Raw genomic sequence first — 11419 nt, 5'->3', positions numbered from 1 at the left:
ACTAGGATATCACTCCCCCACTAGGATATCACTCCCACTAGGATATCACTCCCCCACTAGGATATCACTCCCACTAGGATATCACTCCCACTAGGATACCACTCCGATTAGGATATCACTCCCACTAGGATATCTCCCCCACAAGGATATCACTCCCACTAGGATATCACTCCCACTAGGATATCACTCCCACTAGGATATCACTCCCACTAGGATACCACTCCGATTAGGATATCACTCCCACTAGGATATCTCCCCCACAAGGATATCACTCCCACTAGGATATCACTCCCACTAGGATATCTCCCCCACTAGGATATCACCCCAACTAGGGTATCACTCCCACCAGGATATCTCCCCCACAAGGATATCTCTCCCACTAGGATATCACTCCCACTAGGATATCACTCCCACTAGGATAGCACTCCCACAAGGATATCTCCCCCACTAGGATATCACTCCCACTAGGATATCACTCCCACTAGGATATCACTCCCACTAGGATATCACTCCCCCAATAGGATATCACTCCCACTAGGATACCACTCCCATTAGGATATCACTCCACCCACTAGGATATCACTCCCACTAGGATATCACTCCCACTAGGATATCTCCCCCACTAGGATATCACTCCCACTAGGATATCACTCCCACTAGGATATCTCCCCCACTAGGATATCACTCCCAGTAGGATATCACTCCCACTAGGATATCTCCCCCACTAGGATATCACTCCCACTAGGATATCACTCCCACTAGGATACCACTCCCAGTAGGATATCACTCCCACAATGATATCACCCCCATGATGATATCACTCCCACTAGGATACCACCCCCACAATGACATCACCCCCAATATGACATCACCCCCACAATGGTAATCACTCGCATGCTGATGAGCCGATGCCAATCAGGTCGCTTTGGGGTTGCTTACCGCCGCGCCGCCCTTCTACGCCCACAAGCGCAGTGACCGCGAGTGTCTGCAGGCGTCAAGTGAACAGCGGCGTTCACGCGACGGTTGGCACGCGCACGCGCACGCACGCGCACGTGCCCCTTAACAATTCACAGCCTGCCCACGAACGGCAGAGGCGAACGCGCCGCGCGTGCACGCTGTGCGAGTTAACACGCCAGCAGGTGTCGACATCAACACGCACCCTGCCTCGACTGAACCCCCAGGCCACTCGCTCCTCGCCACTTCACTCACTCACTCGTACGCATACTTATTCATTAATTCAACCATTCGTTCACGTGCCTATTCATTAATCCAACCATCCGTTCACGTGCATATTCATTAATTCAACCATCCGTTCACGTGCATGTTCATTAATTCAACCATTCGCTCACGTGCCTATTCAATAGTTCAACCATTCGTTCAGGTGCCTATTCATTAATTCAATAATTCCTTACCGTGTCTATTCATTAAACATACCATTCAAGCATGTGCCTATTCATTAATTCAACCACTCATTCACGCGCCTATTCGTTAATTAAACCATTCGTTGACGTGCCTATTCATTAATTCAACCATTACTTCACGTGCTTATTCGTTAAATCAACCATTCGATCACGTGTCTATTCATTAATTCAACTATCCCTTCACGTGCCTATCTATTAATTTACTCAGAAATTCACATGTCTTCCAATCCACTCGCTCACGCGCCCATTCATTCACTCATTCGCATGCCTTTCAATTATTTCACCCATTCACATGCCTACTCGTTCACTCACTCGCTCGCTCGCCTACCAATCCGTTAACTCAGTCACGTGCATTCATTCATGCAATCACATATACAGCCAACCATTCGTCGTGTCCATCCATTCCCTCGCATACTCACGCGTCCACGCGTTCATTCACTCTTCCACACGTCTATCTATAACACGTATGAACCAATCCATTTGCTCACGCGTTCTTCCGACCATTCAACTTCCTCGCCTATCCAACCGTTACCTTATTTATTTAGCAATTCAACTCCCATTCATGCATTCGCTCACAAGACAAAGATCCCCCACATAGCGAGGGGATGGGTGGCCAGCACCACGCCCGACCGCCGCCTTTGTCTCTACACACCGCACCAGGTACTAATTTGAGACTGAGTCGACCTAGGGGAGGCCTAGGATAATAATTAATCATTGGGTGTTGGCCGTGAGCGGGAATCGAACTCGGGTCGCCGGGTTCGTAGCGCAGCCTAGCGCTAACCTACTACACTACCGCTGCCGTATCATTCATTCACCCATTCACACACACACACTATTCATCGAACTCATTCACATACCTACCCAGTCATTCGCCCACTCACCCATATGCCTATTTCTCTGAATTCGCTCACTCGTTATCACGACAATGCATCCATTGACACACCTTCCTCGTTGGAAGAAGAAGAAGAAGAAGAAAAAAACTAATTTTAATTTAATGTTTACGCCGAGGGACGCGCACGTGTGAATGCGGCGAGCAGCTGTCGACTTAGCTCTGCGGTTAACATTCTCAGCAACGAACCCAATGATTGTGTTGCGTTATGCGCAGTACGTCGCGCTATTCAACGCTTACGTCAGAGAGTTATGCTGTGTGTGAGTGTTTAGTGTGTGTGTGTGTTTAGTTTGTCGTCCATGCGCCGCACTTCCGATCGGCTCCGTGCCGTGTGAAAGAAGTCCGACATACGTGCGTATATAATTTTCACAAATGGATAATAATTATAATAATAACACCTTTATGTGAACATAGTCGCTATATAGGATCCCGATAGATATGTATTGTTGCTATTATGGGAGACCTTTTTTTTATTGCTAGTATCAAAGAACGGTGAATAAGAATAGCTTTTACCCTTTCTGGCAATTGAACAGGAGGTGTTGAAATGTTCAAACACCAAATAGATTCATTTTAGAAAGGCATCAAGTCTGCATTATCCACACACAGTAGTTTGGCGAACATGCAAATAGACACGCTCTGGTAATATCTGCGTTGTCTTTGAAACTGATTGACCAACCCCAGGTGTTTTGGTATTATCAAAGCATGTGTTGTTTGCATGTCCACCACAACAAGTGCGTGTGATTAATGCAGACTTGATTCCTTGCAAAATGTTTATGTTTGGTGTTTTAACATCCTAACACCACCTGCTTTTTTGGCAGAGAGGCGTAAAATATATTCTTATTTTTACACATTTTTATTTAACTCGCCCCGTTGTCTGTTTATTTTCTTTCAAATCTTTGACGCTTAAATATCTTCGGATCTACGAAGCCAAACGAGCTGAAATTGTGAACACAGGCTCGTAGTCGTCTCGCGTGACAATTCAATATTTAATTTAAATAACCGATCCATGGCTCGCCGATCCTGCACCTCTTTGTGTGTGTTTATTTTGTGTGCTACAAATGTTAGTGCACTATTTCAAATAGATTAGAATTTTCCATACAATAATGAACAATTGTTATTGTCTGGATTGGGATCTTAGAACGAATGTTTATATATGAATATCGATTTTTTTTTTTAAGATTAACATTAGACATAGGTACAAAAAACTAGTTTTTTCAATGCACACACTTTTATTTGCACTTAAAAGTTTGAAATTGTATACTTTTGACCCCAGCATTAATCAAATGTTAATGTGCTCAATCAAAGTGGGTGGCTTGCATCAAGATAATTAAACACCGAAAGGAAGCCATCTATTTTTATTGAGCACATCAATATTTGATTGATTCTGGTAGAGGTCAAAATAATTTGTTTTCAAACTTTTGAGTGCAAACAATAGTGTGTGTCCATTGAAAAGTCTGCTTCGTACCTATTTGTTTTCACACTTTTTGTCTTGGATCAGCCGTCCATGCCCCCTGGCTCGCCTGGATGAAGGAGGTAACCGCAAAAATAATGAACTCCACCCAGTTGCATCCATATGGGATAGCGTGTTTCCCCCTCACTCGCACACGTTGATTTTGACCGGGTGCCACGGTTTCCTCCCAATGCAAGCACTCAGTAATTGTCCGATTAAGCCTTCATATACATTCAGACGTATGCGTGATACATTGAGGTGTATGCGTGATACATTGAGATGCATGCGTAATACATTGGGGTGTATGCGTGATACATTGAGGTGTATGCGTGATACATTGAGATGTATGCGTGACACATTGGATTGTATGCGTGATACATTGAGATGTATGCGTGATACATTGAGGTGTATGCGTGATACATTGAGGTGTATGCGTGATACATTGAGGTGTATGCGTGATACATTGAGATGTATGCGTGATACATTGAGATGCATGCGTGATACATTGAGATGCATGCGTGATACATTGGGGTGTATGCATGATACATTGGGGTGTATGCTTGATACATTGAGATGTATGCGTGATACATTGAGATGCATGCGTGATACATTGAGATGTATGCGTGATACATTGAGATGTATGCGTGATACATTGAGATGTATGCGTGATACATTGAGGTATATGCGTGATACATTGGGGTGTATGCGTGATACATTGAGGTGTATGCGTGATACATTGGGGTGTATGCGTGATACATTGAGATGTATGCGTGATACATTGAGGTGTATGCGTGATACATTGGGGTGTATGCATGATACATTGAGGTGTATGCGTGATACACTGGGGTGTATGCGTGATACATTGAGATGTATGCGTGATACATTGGGGTGTATGCATGATACATTGAGATGCATGCGTGATGCATTGAGATGTATGCGTGATACATTGAGATGCATGCGTGATACATTGATATGTATGCGTGATACATTGAGATGCATGCGTGATGCATTGAGATGTTTGCGTGATACATTGAGGTGTATGGGCGCCCGTATTGTTGTTGTTGCAAAAGCCGGCACGCAGACGTCGGACGAAAGGAGATTTGACGTGGATACAAGCGGAGCATCATCCATCTCATCCCGCAGCACCCCCCCCACCCCCCCACCGCTTGCTCGTGAATGCGGTTTTTGTCCCTTGAGACCACGGCTCAGTGTAGCTCCTCGATTCACATCGCCAAGGCGGCCAAATCAACCAGTTGTCGTCATTAATTCCGGGGGCGGTGACACGGCGGGGGAGGGTGGAGGGTTAGACCCCCACCATGCGCATGTTTTGGCGGATTCTACTTTCCCACGGCTGCCCTGGTTAATACTACTACGGGTGAATTGTCGCCGTGCGTTTGTGTGCAATTCGTACATTGACCCGAAACCACGACAAAACACTTTCACGCACCGAGCCCACTTCATTCGGAGTTAGGGGCATTCAAGATCCCGTGACGCCAATCGCAAGAGAATCAGAATATGTAGCTATACTGGAGGAATCCGTTGAGCTATAAAGCTCCAGTTGGTGTCCTGCTCCAAGTAAATACAAAAAAATATCCGCGAATTAGGCAATTTCCTGCCGCACCCGACCGTAATGCGATAACTTGGCGGCAGGACCCTCCTGAAAGAGAGTCGTGAGACTCAGTGAGACACTACAATAATAACTACAACAACAGCTCACAGAGGGGCCTCCGCTTGGCCGGGGCCACCAAATTCTGTCCCATGAGCCTCTTGCAAGAGGCGTCGTTCATTTTAAACCAGTCAATGTCGGACCGCTTTTCCAAACTGAATCGCGTCGCGCGGGAGGGCAGCGACGCCTCCACCCAGGCCCTTCTTTCCATCCCACCGTGGCTCGCGGATCGCCGGTCTCTCCTCGGCCCAGGCGTCACCAGCCCCGGTCTTTTGCCTGGAGGACGTCCTTGGGACATATCCCGCGGTGGGGTGGGGTGGGGTGGGGGGTGGGGGGGGAGTCTTTCTTTGGGCATCCTTAGCAGATGACCCATCCGCCGTAGCTGGCCACGCTCCACGCTCGATAGTTGTCGACTCGACGTTGAGTCTCGATGCGTCAACGCTGCTGCTGCTGTTGTTGTAGTTGTTGCTGTTCTCATTCTTCCACTCGCTTTGCCCCAAATCGAAAAAAAAGCCTCACTTGAGTCTCGAGACGGTTTCGCGGGATGGTCGCGCCAAGTTTCGCGGCCGACTGCTGCTGTGTGTACATCCCAATTGATTCATCTGCATGTGCACCTTTCGGCAATTGGGATGTTTGGCCAACGATACCGGTTACATTGTACGTGTGATTTTTGCGTTTGCGTATTTAAGCCACGGGCGGCAATCCCGAGAACCGGGAGGAACGGGGGCACAGCGCACCGACTCCACACAGGAAGGCGCCCGAGTCGGCAATCGAACCTAGGCCCTTGCTGCTGTGAGGCAGAAAGGTGTTACGCATGTGTCTTCGCTGCAGACGTTAATTGACTGCATTCAAGAGGGGCGGAGCGAACACTACGTTTTTTAAACGGCTTGTGAATGCCTTTTGCTTGATGACTAATACCAATTGTGTTATCGGTGTCGATTCATTAGGGGGGGGGGTTTCCAAACATCCAACTGTAGGTCTTCAGAACTTGGGGTAAATTATCAGCGCGGGTTCTGGCTGTCTCCAAACCCATCTGTGGTTTCCCGTGCCCCCACGACTCATTCTCTACTCTCTTTCGTTACATATTAAAAGCTAACAAGAACTGTGGACATTACAAATCATGCATTTTACCGAAAGAGGAATGTACCATGCGGATCCTTTCACATCAAGTAGCGCGCAAGTTTTCGTCAAAGACTGGCCTCAGCAGACAATGATCACTTCTGAACTCCCGTCAGTAGACATCGGTATCCACGCTGGGCACACACGTGGTGGTAGACACATGTTCTGCAAAAAAAGGAGGTGCTTCATCACATGTCAATCAAAGCAACATCTGTCGGTCTCAGAGCTGGAAAAATGGGGAAATGAAGTGAACGTTTTAATGCGAAGTTTCGTTTTTTTTTTAATAAAGTCACTGATTGCCGAGATGAGAACATCGCTGCACCTAAGGACTCGGTTTAATCACGAGTCACGTGCGGGAAAGAAAGGCTCATTGCCCGAAACGTCGCCTATTATTTATATATAGCTCCTTATCTTGCCTTTCTCGTCTCCTTCCGTGTACCATCTCGTCCGCTTCGTTCCCAATCTTCTCTCTCTGTTCCTCCTTCTTCCCGCGCCTAAGACGTCACCGGTCCTTCTCCCCCCTTGCTCCCTTCCACTGAAATAAAATTCCCTTGGCCATAGACTCAACACTGCCCATATACTCAACACTGCCCCATATACTCAACACTGCCCCATAGACTCAACACTGCCCATAGACTCAGCACTGCCCCATAGACTCAACACGGCCCCATAGACTCAACCCTGCCCCATAGACTCAACACTGCCCATAGACTCAACACTGCCCATATACTCAACACTGCCCCATAGACTCAGCACTACCCCATATACTCAACACTGCCCCATAGACTCAACGCTGCCCATAGACTCAACACTGCCCATAGACTCAGCACTGCCCCATAGACTCAGCACTGCCCCATAGACTCAACACTGCCCCATACACTCAACACTGCCCATAGACTCAACACTGCCCCATAGACTCAACACTGCCCCATAGACCCAATACTGCACCATAGAATCAACACTGCCCATAGACTCAACACTGCCCATAGACTCAACACTGACCATATACTCAACACTGCCCATAGACTCAGCACTGCCCATAGACTCAACGCTGCCCATAGACTCAACACTGCCCCATAGACTCAACACTGCCCCATAGACCCAACACTGCACCATAGAATCAACACTGCCCCATAGACTCAACACTGCCCATAGACTCAACACAGCCCCATAGACCCAACACTGCACCATAGAATCAACACTGCCCATAGACTCAACACTACCCATAGACCCAACACTGCCCCATAGACCCAACACTGCACCATAGAATCAACACTGCCCATAGACTCAACACTGCTCGTAGACTCAATACTGCACCATAGAATCAACACTGCCCATAGACTCCACACTGCACCATAGAATCAACACTAACCATAGACTCAACGCCGCACCATAGAATGAACACTGCCCATAGACTCAACACTGCCCATAGACTCAACAATGCCCCATAGACCCAACACTGCACCATAGAATCAACACTGCCCATAGACTCAACACTACCCATAGACCCAACACTGCCCCATAGACCCAACACTGCACCATAGAATCAACACTGCCCATAGAATCAACACTGCCCGTAGACTCAATACTGCACCATAGAACAACACTGCCCATAGACCCAACACTGCACCATAGAATCAACACTAACCATAGACTCAACACTGCCCCATAGACTCAACACTGCCCCATAGACTTAACACCGCCCATAGACCTCTTTTATAGCATCACCTCTTCTCTACTGGCCATTCTCTTCCCTCCCCTCGCCTCTTCCTTACCCTTTCGTGATCACCGCATCGTCGCGCGCTTTCAGATGCGCTTCTGCGGCCGTCTGGAACGCTCTTCCGATATTGGGACGCCATTGAGAGCTGTGGCAATTTTATATAATCATCAAGATTGAAAACGTGTTTCTTTAGAACTGCTCTATGTATTTTATTGTTGCCCTTCCCCCGCCGCACCTCCGATTAGCACGGTTGGCTACTTCCGGTGCGAAAGAAGTTCAACACATACACACATACATACACACATACACTCGTTCCTCAATCCATGAACGCCCCTGGCACACTCCACCATTCCATTCCGCCATCGTTTTGCAAGCTGCGTCAAAGCGCCCTTATTGAAGGGCCTTCTCTCTCTATATATATATAAAAAATATAAATTTGAGTTCAAAGGCAACCTCCTTCTCGACCGAATGCATTGGTCGGTCGCTTGCATCAATCCCTGGGTCGCCACACCCAGGGAGCTCTCTCCGGGCGTTTGCTGCAGCCCCAAAATGCTCCTCCGCACGTGGACATCATCATAGACCCGCCGTTCCGAGCTACGTTCAGCTTCAATTTGCCCGCGCACAGCCGAGTCCCGTGCTGTGCAACAACAACAACAGCAGCAGCAACAACAACAACAACGCCGCTCCGGGCAACGAGGCACCAGCAAAGTGCGTCCATGCGGCTTCCATCGATTAAGGGGTTATGATTGCGCACGGTTTAATGGGGCTAATATGTATGGGGGCGTGCGGGGGGGGGCTGTGGTGTAGGTGGTGTATGCGGGCAAGATAAGGTGTCACTAACAATCGGGTCGTTAAGTCGGTTCGGGGAGCACGACGCTTCAGACCCGCGGGGATTATTTGACGCGCGGTGGTGCAGGCGACGACCCGAATCGAGCTGGACGCGGCATTGCCTGGCTGTGGGGTGCACCTCGGTGGGAGGGGGTTGACTCGGCCCATCGTCCCTCCGGGGATCGATAAAATTAGTAGCACTTTGTGGGAAGTCAACAGTGGTAACGTGATTAAGGCGGATTACTGAATTAGGGCACTGTCTTACTTCTCCCCTCTCATCTCACTCTCCTCCCCCACCAAGCACTCTCCTACCTCTCCCCTCTCATCTCACTCTGCCCTCCCCCACTACGCGCTCTCCTACCTCTCCCCTCTCATCTCACTCTGCCCTCACCTCCACGCGCTCTCCTACCTCTCCCCTCTCATCTCACTCTACTCTCCCCTCCACGCGCTCTCCTACCTCTCATCTCACTCTGCCCTCCCCCACCACGCGCTCTCTTACCTCTCCCCTCTCATCTCACTCTGCCCTCCCCTCCACGCACTCTCCTACCTCTCCCCTCTCATCTCACTCTACTCTCCCCCTCCACACACTCTCCTACCTCTCCCCTCTCATCTCGCTCTGCCCTCCCCTCCAGCGCACCCGTCCGCCGTCGCGATGTGCGCCACGATGATCGCGCATGGTACGCTCCGCGTGCCTCCCACACGTGCGCTTGGCGTCTTCACGCCATTCAATAAATTTCCCCGCACGTCAAGCCGCGCCACCGCCGACGAGGCTCCAGGCCCTCCCGGCCTCTCATTTCCGAACCGCGGGTTTCCCCTTCAACAGACGACCCCCCCCCGCCTTGATTGCCTCTCACCTGCCTGTAATTACTGGGAACGCGGCGTGATTAATTGATGGAGGTGAAGTGGAATGAGCGGTGCTCGATCGCAATCATCGTGGCGGTGCCCTGCGCCGGCGCAATGATGAAGGTTGCAGGAACGACGAACATCAACACCGCCTCCCCTCGCACCCCCCAACACACTCACACCACTACCAGCACAACCACACTCACACCCACATCACACTCACACCACCACCACACTCGCACCCCCAACACACTCACACCACTACCAGCACAACCACACTCACACCCACATCACACTTACACCACCACCACACTCGCACCCCCAACACACTCACACCACTACCAGCACAACCACACTCACACCCACATCACACTTACACCACCACCACACGCGCACTCACACCACACTCACCCCAGCAACACACTCACACCCACACCACACTCACACCCACATCACACTCACACCACCACCACACTCGCACCCCCAACACACTCACACCGCCACCACACTCACACCGCCACCACCACCACTCTCCCCCACTACCACCACCACACTCACACCCCCAACACACTCACACCACCACCACCACATTCACAGCCACACCACACCCACTCACACCGACACTCGCACCCCCAACACACTCACACCATCACCACACTCACACCACCACCACACCAACACCACTCTCAGATCCACACTCACACCCACACCACACTCACACCCCCACCCACATGCACACTCATACCCCCACACCACACTCACCCCCACCACACTCACACCAACACCACACTCAAACCCACACCACACTCACAACCCCACATCACACTCACACCCCCACCACACTCACACCCCCACACCACACTCACACCAACACCACACTCAAACCCACACCACGCCCACACTCACACCCCCACCCACACTCACACTCATACCCCCACACCACACTCACCCCCAACACACTCACACCCCCACCACACTCACACCACCACCACACCACACCCACACTCACACCCCCCACCCACACTCACACCCCCCACCCACACCCCTCACCCACACTCACACCCCCACCACACTCACACCCACACTCACACCCCCACATCACACTCACACCCCCACCACACTCACACCAACACCACACCCACACCACACTCAAACCCACACCACACCCACACTCACACCCCCACATCACACCCACACCACACTCACACCCACCCCACACTCACACCCACACCCCCAGTCTAACCGTATTGTCTTGTTCTCTCTGTCTCATCTGTGCTGTCTCATTCTGTCTTGTTCGTTTTGTCTGTCTCCTTCATCCCATTCGCATACAGGTAACATTTATATTGAGCGAATATAATCGATTACGTTATCCGATTAATCTGTTTAAAGTTACACCCCTCGCGGAATGCTGCTTGGGATGAGATGGTGAAGGAGCACGAGGTGGGACGAGAGACTTCATCGGAGATGTGACTGTCATGGGTGA

The sequence above is a fragment of the Petromyzon marinus genome, chromosome 60, assembly GCF_048934315.1.
Source record: "Petromyzon marinus isolate PM22_M1 ecotype Great Lakes invasive population chromosome 60, UKy_Petmar_22M1.pri1.0, whole genome shotgun sequence".
NCBI lineage: Eukaryota > Metazoa > Chordata > Hyperoartia > Petromyzontiformes > Petromyzontidae > Petromyzon > Petromyzon marinus.
Note: the sequence above shows the minus strand (reverse complement) of the source record.